The 11,839-nt window shown below is 37.9% G+C and overlaps 1 non-coding gene across 1 annotated transcript; it reads right to left on the bottom strand.

Moving 5' to 3' along the window:
* Window positions 1-10,945: 10,945 nt before the first annotated feature.
* On the bottom strand, window positions 10,946-11,049 carry LOC112780464 (small nucleolar RNA R71). The gene has a single exon (XR_003191298.1). It is a non-coding gene; the product is annotated as a small nucleolar RNA R71 (small nucleolar RNA).
* Between the last annotated feature and the right edge of the window lie 790 nt (window positions 11,050-11,839).

Genomic DNA, 11,839 nt, shown 5'->3' with positions numbered 1-11,839 from the left:
TCAAATCTTTTTGATTAATTAATTTAGTTTTCAATTATCTTTTATTTCTTTTTCTTCTAATTTTCGAAATTATAGTCAATTTTCATTTATTTTATTTTATTTTATTTTATTTTAATTTCGGTTTTCAATATATATATATATATATATATTATTTGCAATCCGCATCATCTCCCTTTCTCCATCATGGACCTAAGTGGAAATGAACAGTCCAGAAGGACTCTGGGGTCATATGCTAACCCACTACTGCTGCATATGGGAGCAGTATCTGTATACCCCCCATAAGAGCTAGCAGTTTTGAGCTAAACCCTCAGCTCATTATCATGGTGCAGCAAAATTGCCAATATTCCGGTCTTCCACAGGAAGAACCTACTAAGTTTCTGGCACAGTTCTTACAACTTGCTGACACAGTACGTGATAAGGAAGTAGATCAGGATGTCTACAGATTATTACTGTTTCCATTTGCTGTAAAAGATCAAGCTAAGAGGTGGTTAAATAACCAACCCACAGCAAGCATAAGGACACGGAAACAGTTATCAGACAAATTCCTGAATCAATATTTCCCTCCAAAAAGGATGACACAGCTAAGGCTGGACATTCAAGGCTTTAAACAAGAGGATAATGAATCTCTTTATAATGCCTGGGAGAGGTACAAAGGGATGCTAAGGAAATGCCCCTCTGAAATGTTTTCAGAGTGGGTGCAATTAGACATCTTTTACTATGGGCTTACAGAAAAAACTCAAATATCTCTAGATCACTCAGCTGGTAGATCTATACACATGATAAAGACAATTGAAGAGGCTCAGGAGCTCATTGATACAGTTGCTAGAAATCAGCGTATGTACCTAAGAAGTGAGTCCTCCCTGAAGAAGAGGCTAAAGCAGTATCCACTGAACTTAGTCCTCAAGAACAACTTGCTGAACTCAATCAGCAATTGCTTATTATAACAAAACAGTTCGCAGAATTCAAGGAGATGCTCCAAGACACTAAAATTGCTAATCAAAATGTGGAAGCACAATTGGATCAGACAAGACAGCAGCTATCTAAACAGATAACAGAAGAATGCCAAGATGTTCAATTAAGGAGTGGGAAGACATTAAATGTCTCACCTCAATGCAGCAGAAAGCCAAGAAAGGAACAACTGATACAGGATGAGCAGACCACTACCCAAAATCCCTCTGAGGACAGTAAGAGCCCAGAAAGAAATGAGTCTGGCGTTTAAACGCCAGAAAAGGGTAGAAATCTGGCGTTAAAAGCCCAATCCATGTCCAGTTCTGGCATTCAAACGCCAGAAAAGGGTAGGAATCTGGCATTAAATGCCCATCTATCTCCCTATCCTGGTGTTTAAATGCCAATGAGGGATCAGACACCTGCAAGTGCTGATAGTAACTCCCTCAAGAAGGCTTCTCAACCTGCCTCTGTAGGAAATAAACCTGCAGCAACTAAGGTTGAAGAATATAAAGCCAAGATGCCTTATCCTTAGAAACTCCGCCAAGCAAAACAGGATAAACAATTTGCCCGCTTTGCAGACTATCTCAGGACTCTTGAAATAAAGATCCCGTTTGCAGAGGCACTTGAGCAAATACCCTCTTATGCTAAGTTTATGAAAGAGATCTTAAGTCATAAGAAGGATTGGAGAGAAACTGAAAAAGTTTTTCTCACTGAAGAATGCAGTGCAGTCATTCTAACAAGCTTACTAGAAAAGCTTAAGGATCTCGGAAGCTTTATGATACCCTGCACATTAGAGGGTACTTGTACCAAGAAAGCTCTATGTGATCTTGGGGCAAGTATCAACCTAATACCTGCATCCACTATCAGAAAGCTTGGCTTGACTGAAGACGTCAAACCAACCTGGATATGCCTCCAACTTGCTGATGGCTCCATTAAATATCCATCAGAAATAATTGAGGACATGATTGTCAAGGTTAGGCCATTTGCCTTTCCCATTGACTTTGTAGTGCTGAAAATGGAGGAGCACAAGAGTGCAACTCTCATTCTAGTAAGACCCTTCCTAGCAACTGGACGAACCCTTATTGACGTCCAAAAAGGGGAATTAACCCTGAGAGTCAATGAGGATGAGTTCAAGTTGAATGTTGTCAAAGGTATGCAGCATCCAGACACATCAAATGACTGCATGAGCATTGATATTATTGACTCCCTGGTAGAGGAGATCAACATGGCTGAGAGTCTCAAATCACAGCTAGAAGACATCTTTAAAGATGTTCAGCCTGATCTGGAGGAACCAGAGGAAATAAAAGAACTTTTGAAAATTCCTCAGGAAGAGGAGAAACCTCCTAAACCCGAGCTCAAACCACTACCACCATCCCTGAAATATGCGTTTCTGGAAGAGGATGGCACTTTTCCTGTGATCATAAGCTCTGCCCTAGAGCCACAGGAAGAGAAAGCACTACTTCAGGTGCTAAGGACACACAAGACAGCTCTTGGGTGGTCTATAAGTGACCTTAAGGGAATCAACCCAGCCAGATGCATGCACAAGATCCTATTAGAGGATGATGCTAAGCCAGTGGTCCAACCACAAAGGCGGCTGAATCCAGCCATGAAGGAAGTGGTACAGAAAGAGGTCACTAAATTACTAGAGGCTGGGATTATTTATCCTATTTCTGATAGCCCCTGGGTAAACCCTGTCCAAGTTGTCCCCAAGAATGGAGGCATGACATTGGTTCATAATGAAAAGAATAAACTGGTTCCTACAAGAACAGTTACAGGGTGGCATATGTGTATTGACTACAGAAGGCTCAATACAGCCACCAGGAAGGATCACTTTCCTTTACCATTCATAGACCAGATGCTAGAAAGACTAGCAGGTCATGAATATTACTACTTTTTAGATGGCTATTCAGGTTACAACCAAATTGCAGTACATCTTCAAGACCAAGAGAAAACAGCATTCACATGTCCTTCTGGAGTATTTGCCTACAGAAGGATGCCTTTTGGTCTGTGCAATGCACCTGCAACCTTTCAGAGGTGCATGCTCTCTATCTTTTTTAATATGGTAGAGAAATTTCTGGAAGTCTTCATGGATGACTTCTCAGTATTTGGAGACTCATTCAGCTCCTGCCTTGACCATTTAGCACTTGTTCTGAAAAGGTGCCAAGAAACCAACCTAGTTTTAAACTGGAAAAAATATCACTTTATGGTGACTGAAGGAATTGTCTTGGGGCATAAAATTTCAAACAAGGGAATAGAGGTGGATCAAGCTAAAGTAGAGGTAATTGAAAAATTACCACCACCTACCAATATTAAGGCAATCAGAAGCTTTCTGGGGCATGCAGGATTCTATAGGAGGTTTACAAGGGATTTTTCAAAAATTGCAAAACCTCTGAGCAATCTGCTAGTTGCTGACACGCCATTTGTGTTTGACACAGAGTGTCTGCAGGCGTTTAAAACTCTGAAAGCTAAGCTGGTCACAGCACCGGTTATTTCTGCACCAGACTGGACATTATCATTCGAACTAATGTGTGATGCTAGTGACCATGCCATTGGTGCAGTATTGGGATAGAGGCATAACAAGCTTCTGCATGTCATTTATTATGCTAGCCGTGTTTTAAATGATGCACAGAAAAATAGCTGCTTGCAATGGTTTATGCCATTGACAAGTTTAGATCATACTTAGTAGGATCAAAAGTGATTGTGTACACTGACCATGATGCTCTTAAATATCTACTTACAAAGCAGGATTCAAAACCCAGGCTCATAAGATGGGTGTTGCTTCTGCAAGAGTTTGATATAGAAATAAGAGACATAAAAGGGACAGAGAACCAAGAGGCTGATCATCTGTCCCGGATAGAACCAGTAGAAGGGGCATCCTCCCCCTCTATTGAGATCTCTGAAACCTTTCCGGATTAGCAATTGTTTGCTAATTACGAAGCTCCGTGGTTTGCAGACATTACAAACTATAAGGCTCAGTAATGTCAAGCTATTAACAGTAAAGAAGCGCTTATTGGGAGGCAACCCAATCTTATTTATCTATGTTAATTACTTTTTCATTTCATTTTCCATTGTTATTTTATGTTTTCTTTAGGTTGATGATCATGTGGAGTCATAAAAACAGCTGCAAAATTAAAGCCGAATCAAAAACAGCATCAAAAAATAGCACACCCTGGAGGACAGACTTACTGGCATTTAAACGCCAGTAAGAGTAGTATAATGGGTGTTAAACGCCCAGTCTAGCACCATTCTAGGCGTTTAACACCAAAAAGAAGCAACAAGCTGGCGTTTAACACCAGAACAGAGCACCAAGTTGGCGTTAAATGCCAGAAAGGGAAGAAAAGTTGGCGTTAAACGTCAGAAACAGGCTACAACTTGGCGTTTAACGCCATAATTGCACTCTAAGGGCATTTTGTATGCCTAAATGGAGCAGGGATGAGAAGTCCTTGACCGCTCAGGATCTGTGGATCCCATAGGATCCCACCAACCTCAACTCATTCTCTCTTCCCCAGGATCTCCACCTACCTCACCATTCAAATTCAAACCATTCCCCTCCCAAACCCACCCATTCACACACCTCCATCTCCTCCACTTCTCCTTATACTACCTTCTTTCTTCTTTTGCTCGAGGACGAGCAAACCTTTTAAGTTTGGTGTCGAAAAAAGCGTTACTTTTTGTTTTTCCATAACTATTTATGGCACCTAAGGCCGGAGAAACCTCTAGAAAGAGAAAAAGGAAGGCAGTTGCTTCCACCCCCGAGTCATGAGAGATGGAGAGGTTCATCTCAAGGGTCCATAGTTCAGTGGTAGAGCATTTGACTGCAGATCAAAGAGCCATGAGGGAGGAGCAACAAAGGCAAGAAAGTGACATAGAGGAGCTCAAGAGCACCATTGGTTCTTCAAGAGGAAGAAGACGCCACCCTCACTAAGGTGGACCCGTTCCTTAATCTCCTTGTCTATTTGTTTTTCTATTTCCGGTTTTGAGCTTTATGTTTGACTATGTTTTGTGTCTTTACTACATGATCATTAGTGTCTAGTGTATATGCCTTAAAGTTATGAATGTCCCATAAATCCTTCACCTTTCTTAAATGAAAAATGTTCCTAATTATAAAAGAACAAGAAGTACATGAATTTCAATTTTTATCTTGAAATTAGTTTAGTTATATTGATGTGGTGGCAATACTTTTTGTTGTGATGAGTGAATAATTTATACGCTTTTTGGCATTATTTTTAGGTAGTTTTTAGTATATTTTATTCACTTTATATTATTTTTTTATTACTTTTTATTCAAAATTCACATTTCTGGACTTTACAATGAGTTTGTGTGTTTTTTCTGTGATTTCAGGTATTTTCTGGCTGAAATTGAGGGACCTGAGCAAAAATCTGATTCATAGGCTGAAAAAGGACTGCAGATGCTGTTGGATTCTAACCTCCCTGCACTCGAAATGGATTTTTCAGGATGCTGTTGGGATGACTGTGACAAGCTTCAAACTCACGAGTGCTGGGCGTAGTGACAGACGCAAAAGGATCAATGGATCCTATTCCAACATGAGTGAGAACCGACAGATGATTAGCCATGTGGTGACAGCACATTTGGACCATTTTCATTGAGAGGACGGATGGTAGCCATTGACAACGGTGATCCACCAACATACAGCTTGCCATGGAAGGAGCCTTGCGTGCATGAAGAAGAAGACAGTAGGAAAGCAGAAATTCAGAAGACAGAGCATCTCCAAAACCTCAACATGTTCTCCATTACTGCATAACAAGTATTATTTAATCTATGCTCTTTTACTCATTCTAATTAAAACTAAGAATCGTTATTGATATCCTGACTAAGAGTTACAAGATAACCCTAGTAAATGCCCATTCTGCTATCCTGTCTGGCGTTTAAACGCCAGTAAGCCTGTCCTCTATGGTGTGCTATTTTTTATGCTGTATTTGATTCAGCTTTAATTCTGCAGCTGTTTTTGTGACTCCACATGATCATCAACCTAAAGAAAACATAAACTAACAATGAAAAATGAAATGAGAAAGTAATTAACATAAATAAATAAGATTGGGTTACTTCCCAATATGCGCTTCTTTACTATCTTTAGCTGGACTTTTACTGAGCTTTTAATTTAGTCTCAGTTTTGACCACTCTTACTCAACATTGCCTTCAAGATAATGTTTGACTCTCTGTCCATTAACAATGAACTTTTTGTCAGAGTCACTATCCTGAAGCTCTACATATCTATATGGTGACACACTTGTAATCACATATGGTCCCTTCCACTGGGATTTCAATTTTCCAGGGAACAATCTGAGCCTAGAGTTAAACAATAGAACTTTCTGTCCTAGCTTAAAGACTCTAGATGACAGCTTTCTGTCATGCCATCATTTTGCTTTCTCCTTGTAAATTTTAGCATTTTTGAAAAGCATTGAGTCTGAACTCCTCCATCTCATTCAACTGGAGTAATATTTTCTCTACAGCTACCTTAGCATTAAGGTTTAGGAACCTGGTTGCCCAGTAGGCCTTGTGTTCCAGTTCCACTGGCAGATGACAGGCCTTTCCATATACAAGCTGGTATGGAGAGGTTCCTATAGGAGTCTTGAATGCGGTTCTATATGCCCACAGAGCGTCATCCAGACTTCTTGCCCAATCCCTTCTACGGGCACTTACAGTCCGTTCCAGGATTCGTTTTAGTTTTCTATTTGAGACTTTAGCCTGCCCATTTGTCTGTGGATGATATGGAGTCGCCACTTTGTGGTTAATTCCATATCGAACCAGAGCAGAGTCAAGCTATTTATTGTAGAAATGAGTGCCTCCATCACTACTCAGTACCCTAGGGACACCGAACCTGCTGAAGATATGCTTCTGGAGGAAATTCATCACTGTCTTAGTATCATTAGTGGGTGTTGCAATTGCCTCTACCCATTTAGATACATAGTCTACCGCCACCAGAATATAAGTGTTTGAATATGATGATGAGAAAGGCCCCATGAAGTCAATACCCCATACATCAAACAACTTGATGAGCGGATAATTTATACCATTTTTGGCATTGTTTTTACATAGTTTTTAGTATGGTTTAGTTACTTTTTATTATATTTTTATTAGTTTTTATTCAAAAAACATATTTCTAGACTTTACTATGAGTTTGTGTGTTTTTCTGTGATTTCAGGTATTTTCTGGCTGAAATTGAGGGACCTGAGCAAAAATCTTATTCAGAGGCTGAAAAAGGACTGCAAATGCTGTTGGATTCTGACCCTCTTGCACTCGAAGCATATTTTCTGGAGCTACAGAAGCCCAATTGGCGCGCTCTCAATTGCGTTGGAAAGTAGACATCCTGGGCTTTTCATCAATATACAATAGTCCATACTTTGCTCGATATTTGATGGCCCAAACTGGCGTTCAAAGTCAGCCTAAAAATTCTGGCGTAAAACGCCCAAACTGACACCAGAATTGGAGTTAAACGCCCAAATTGGCACCAAAGCTGGCGTTTAACTCCAGGAACAGCCTAAGCACGAAAAATCTTCAATGCTCAGCCCAAGCACACACCAAATAGGTCCCGGAAGTAGATTTCTGCACTATCTGCACTTAGTTACTCATTTTCTGTAAACCCTAGTTACTAGTTTAATATAAAAACTACTTTTAGGGATTTATTTTATATCTTCGTATCATTTTTTGATCACTTTTGATCTTTTATCATCTTTGAGACCATTGTTCATGTTTGGAGGCTGGCCTCATGGCCATGCCTAGACCTCTTTTCACTTATGTATTTTCTACGGTGGAGTTTCTGCACTCCATAGATTAATGTGTGGAGCTCTGCTATTCTTCATCAATTAATGCAAGTACTATTGTTTTTCTTTCAATTCATGCCTACTTCTTCTCCAAGATATACTCTCGTACTTAATTCAATTAAGTCAGAATAAAGAGGTGACCCGTGACTATCACCCACTATCTTCGTTACTCGCTTAGCCAAGATCCGCGTGCCTGACAACCACAAGCGGTCTACATGATGTTCAACGTAGTCATTGGACGATAGCCGGAGTATATTCTCTTAGATATCTAATACACGGACGGAGTCTGTGAGATTAGTATCTTCGTGGTATAGGCTAGAACCATTGGCAGCATTCCTGGGATCCGGAAACTCTAAACCTTGTCTGTGGTGTTCCGAGTAGGATCTGGGAAGGGATGACTGTAAAGAGCTTCAAACCTGCGAATGTTGGGGACAAGTGACAGTGTGCAAAAGGATCAATGGATCCTACTCCGACGCTAGCAGGAACTGACAGATGATTAGCCATGCGGTAGCTGTACCTGGTATTTTTCATCTGAGACGAGAAATCCGATAGTTGATTAGCCGTGCAGAAACTGTAGAGGACCATTTTCGCTGAGAGGATCCTACAGCTTGCCATGGAAGGGAGCACGCATGGTTGGAAGAAGGCAATAGGAAAGAAGAAGTTCAGAAGCAACAAAGCATCTCCAGACGCTTATCTGAAATTCCCACCAAAGAATTACATAAGTAACTTTATCTTATTTTATGTTTTATTTATCTTTTAATTATCAAAATCTCATAACTATTTGAATCTGCCTGACTGAGATTTACAAGGATGACCATATCTTGCTTCAAGCCAACAATCTCCGTGGGATCGACCCTTACTCATGTAAGGTATTACTTGGATGACCCAGTGCACTTGCTGGTCAGTTGCACCGGAGTTGTGAAAAGTGTGAATCACAATTCCGTGCACCAAGTTTTTGGCGCTGTTGCCGGGGATTGTTCGAGTTTGGACAACTGACGGTTCATCTTGTTGCTTAGATTAGGTAATTTTATTTTATTTTTATTTTCGAAAATATTCAAAAAAAATTTTGTATTTTATTTTGTTCTTCAGAATTTTTAAGAATGAATTCTAGAGTTTCATCATGATCTGTTGAAGCCTGGCTGGCTGTCAAGCCATGTCTAATCTTTTGCACCGAGGCTTCCACTTATCATTGCAGGAGCCTTTTGATTCCCATCAATTTGGCTATTGTATGTAATGCCCTGTTGAAGCTTGGCTGGCCATTTGGCCATGTCTAATCTTTTGGACCGAAGCTTTCACATAATGCTTGGCTGGCTATTAAGCCATGTCTAAATTTTTAGACCAAAGCTTTAGACTAACATTGCATGTTTCCTGGAATTCTTATTAAAAATTTTGAATTTCTTTATTTTCTTTTTCCAAAAAAATTTTCGAAAAAAATACAAAAAGATTTTAATAAAGCCATAAAAACCAAAAATTTTATGTTTCTTGTTTGAGTCTAATGTCAAATTTTAAGTTTAGTGTCAATTGCATGTTTTAATTTTTCCTAAAATTTTTGAAAACTCATGCATGTGTTCTTTCTTGATCTTCAAGTTGTTCTTGATGATTTTCTTTATTTGATCTTTGCATTTTCTTGTTTTGTGTCTTTTCTTATTTTTCATATGCATTTTTGAATTATTAGTGTCTAAAGTTTAAAAATGTTTAAGTTTGGTGTCTTGCATGTTTTTCTTTTCTTAAAAATTTTCGAAAACATGTTCTTGATGTTCATCATGATCTTCAAAGTGTTCTTGGTATTCATCTTGACATTCAAAGTGTTCTTACATGCATTATTAGTTTTGATCTTAAAATTCTATGTTTTGTGTCATTTTGTTGTTTATCTCTCTCTTCATTAATTCAAAAATAAAAAAAAATATATTTCCCTTATTTCACTAATAAATTTTGAAATTTTAGTTTGACTTGGTCAAAAATTTTTAAATTTATTTGTTTCTTATTAGTCAAGCCAAAATTTCAATTTAAAAATTTTATCTTTTCAAATCTTTTTCATTTTTTATATATTTTCGAAAATTTTAAAAGTAATTTTCAAAATCTTTTTCTTATTTTTGTTTCATATTTTCAAAATTAATTGCTAACATTTAATGTTTTGAGTCAAAAAATTTCAAGATGTTACTTGCCTATTAAGAAAGGTTCAATCTTTAAATTCTAGAATCATATCTTTTAGTTTCTTGTTAGTCAAGTAATCAACTTTAATTTCAAAAATCAAATCTTTTTAATTTCCTTTTCAAATCTTTTTCAAAATAAATTTCAATCATATCTTTTTATAATTTTGATTTCAAAATCTTTTTCTAACTTCTTATCTTTTCAAAATTGATTTTCAAATCTTTTTCAATTATCCACTTGATTTGTTTGTTTTAAATTTTAAAAGTTTACTATTTTTTATCTTTTTCAAAACCACCTAACTACTTTTCTCTCTCTCCAATTTTCGAAAACCCCTCACCACTTTTTCAAAATTCTTTTTAATTAACTAATTGTTTTAAATTTTAATTTTATTTTATTTCTTTTAATAATTTTTGAATTCTAACTAATAATTAAAATAAAAACAAAAATATTTTTCTTTTCTTTCTAATTAAATTCGAATTCTTCTCTCTCTCATCATTTTCTATTTATTTAGCTAATTACTAACACTTTTCCTCTTCTTAAAATTCGAACCCTTTCTCCCTCTCTGTGTTCGAATTCTTCATCTCTTCTCTCTACCTCATTCTTCTATTCTTCTCTTCTTCTACTCACATAAAGGAATCTCTATACTGTGACATAGAGGATTCCTTTTCTTCTCTGTTCTCTTCTTTTTCATATGAGCAATAACAAGGATAAGAACATTCTTGTTGAAGCTGATCCTGAACCTGAAAGGACTCTAAAGAGAAAGCTAAGAGAAGCTAAAGCACAACACTCTGGAGAGAACCTAACAGAAATTTTTGAAAAAGAAGAAGTTATGGCAGCCGAAAATAACAACAATGGTGGAGATGTAAGGAAGATGCTTGGTGACTTTATTGCACCCTCTTCTGACTTCTGTGGAAGGAGCATCTCAATTCCTGCAATTGGAGCAAACAACTTTGAGCTTAAACCTAATGCAGCAGAATTGCAAGTTTCATGGACTTCCATTGGAAGATCCTCATCAGTTTTTAGCTGAATTCTTGGCCAAATTCTTTCCACCTCAAAAGTTGAGTAAGCTTAGAGTGGAAGTCCAAACCTTTAGACAGAAGGAAGGTGAATCCCTCTATGAAGCTTGGGAAAGATACAAGAAATTGATCAGAAGGTGTCCTTCTAACATGTTTTCAGAATAGAGCATCCTATGTATATTCTATGATGGTCTGTATGAATTGTCCAAGATGTCATTGGACCACTCTGCTGGTGGATCTCTTCATCTGAAGAAGACTCCTGGAGAAGCCCAAGAACTCATTGAAATGGTTGCAAATAACCAGTTTATGTACACTTCTGAAAGAAATCCTGTGAATAATGGGATAAATCAGAAGAAAGGAGTTCTTGAGATTGATACTTTGAAAGCCATATTGGCTCAGAATAAAATATTGACTCAGCAAGTCAATATGATTTCTCAGAGTCTTACTGGAATGCAAGCTGCATCCGTTAGTACTAAAGAAGCTTCCTCTAAAGAAGAAGCTTATGATCCTGAGAATCTTGGAATGGAAGAAATGAATTACATGGGAGAATCCTATAGAAACACTTACAATCCTTCATGGAAGAATCATCCTAATCTCTCATGGAAGGATCAATAGAAGCCTAATCAAGGTTTCAATAATAATAATGGTGGAAGAAATAGGTTTGGAAATAGCAAGCCTTTTCCATCATCTACTGAGCAACAGATAGAGAATTCTAAGCAGAGCCTCTCTGACTTAGCAACCATAGTCTCTGATCTAACTAAGACCACTCAAAGTTTCATGATTGAAACAAGGTCCTCCATCAAAAATTTGGAGGCACAAGTGGGTCAGCTGAGTAAAAGAGTTACTGAACTCCCTCTAAGCACTCTCCCAAGCAATACAGAAGAAAATCCAAAAAGAGAGTGCAAGGCCATCTACACGTCCAACATGGCCAAACTTGTAGAG

Source organism: Arachis hypogaea, chromosome 19 (genome assembly GCF_003086295.3).
Source record: "Arachis hypogaea cultivar Tifrunner chromosome 19, arahy.Tifrunner.gnm2.J5K5, whole genome shotgun sequence".
NCBI lineage: Eukaryota > Viridiplantae > Streptophyta > Magnoliopsida > Fabales > Fabaceae > Arachis > Arachis hypogaea.
Note: the sequence above shows the minus strand (reverse complement) of the source record. Positions and strands in the feature narration are given on the sequence as shown.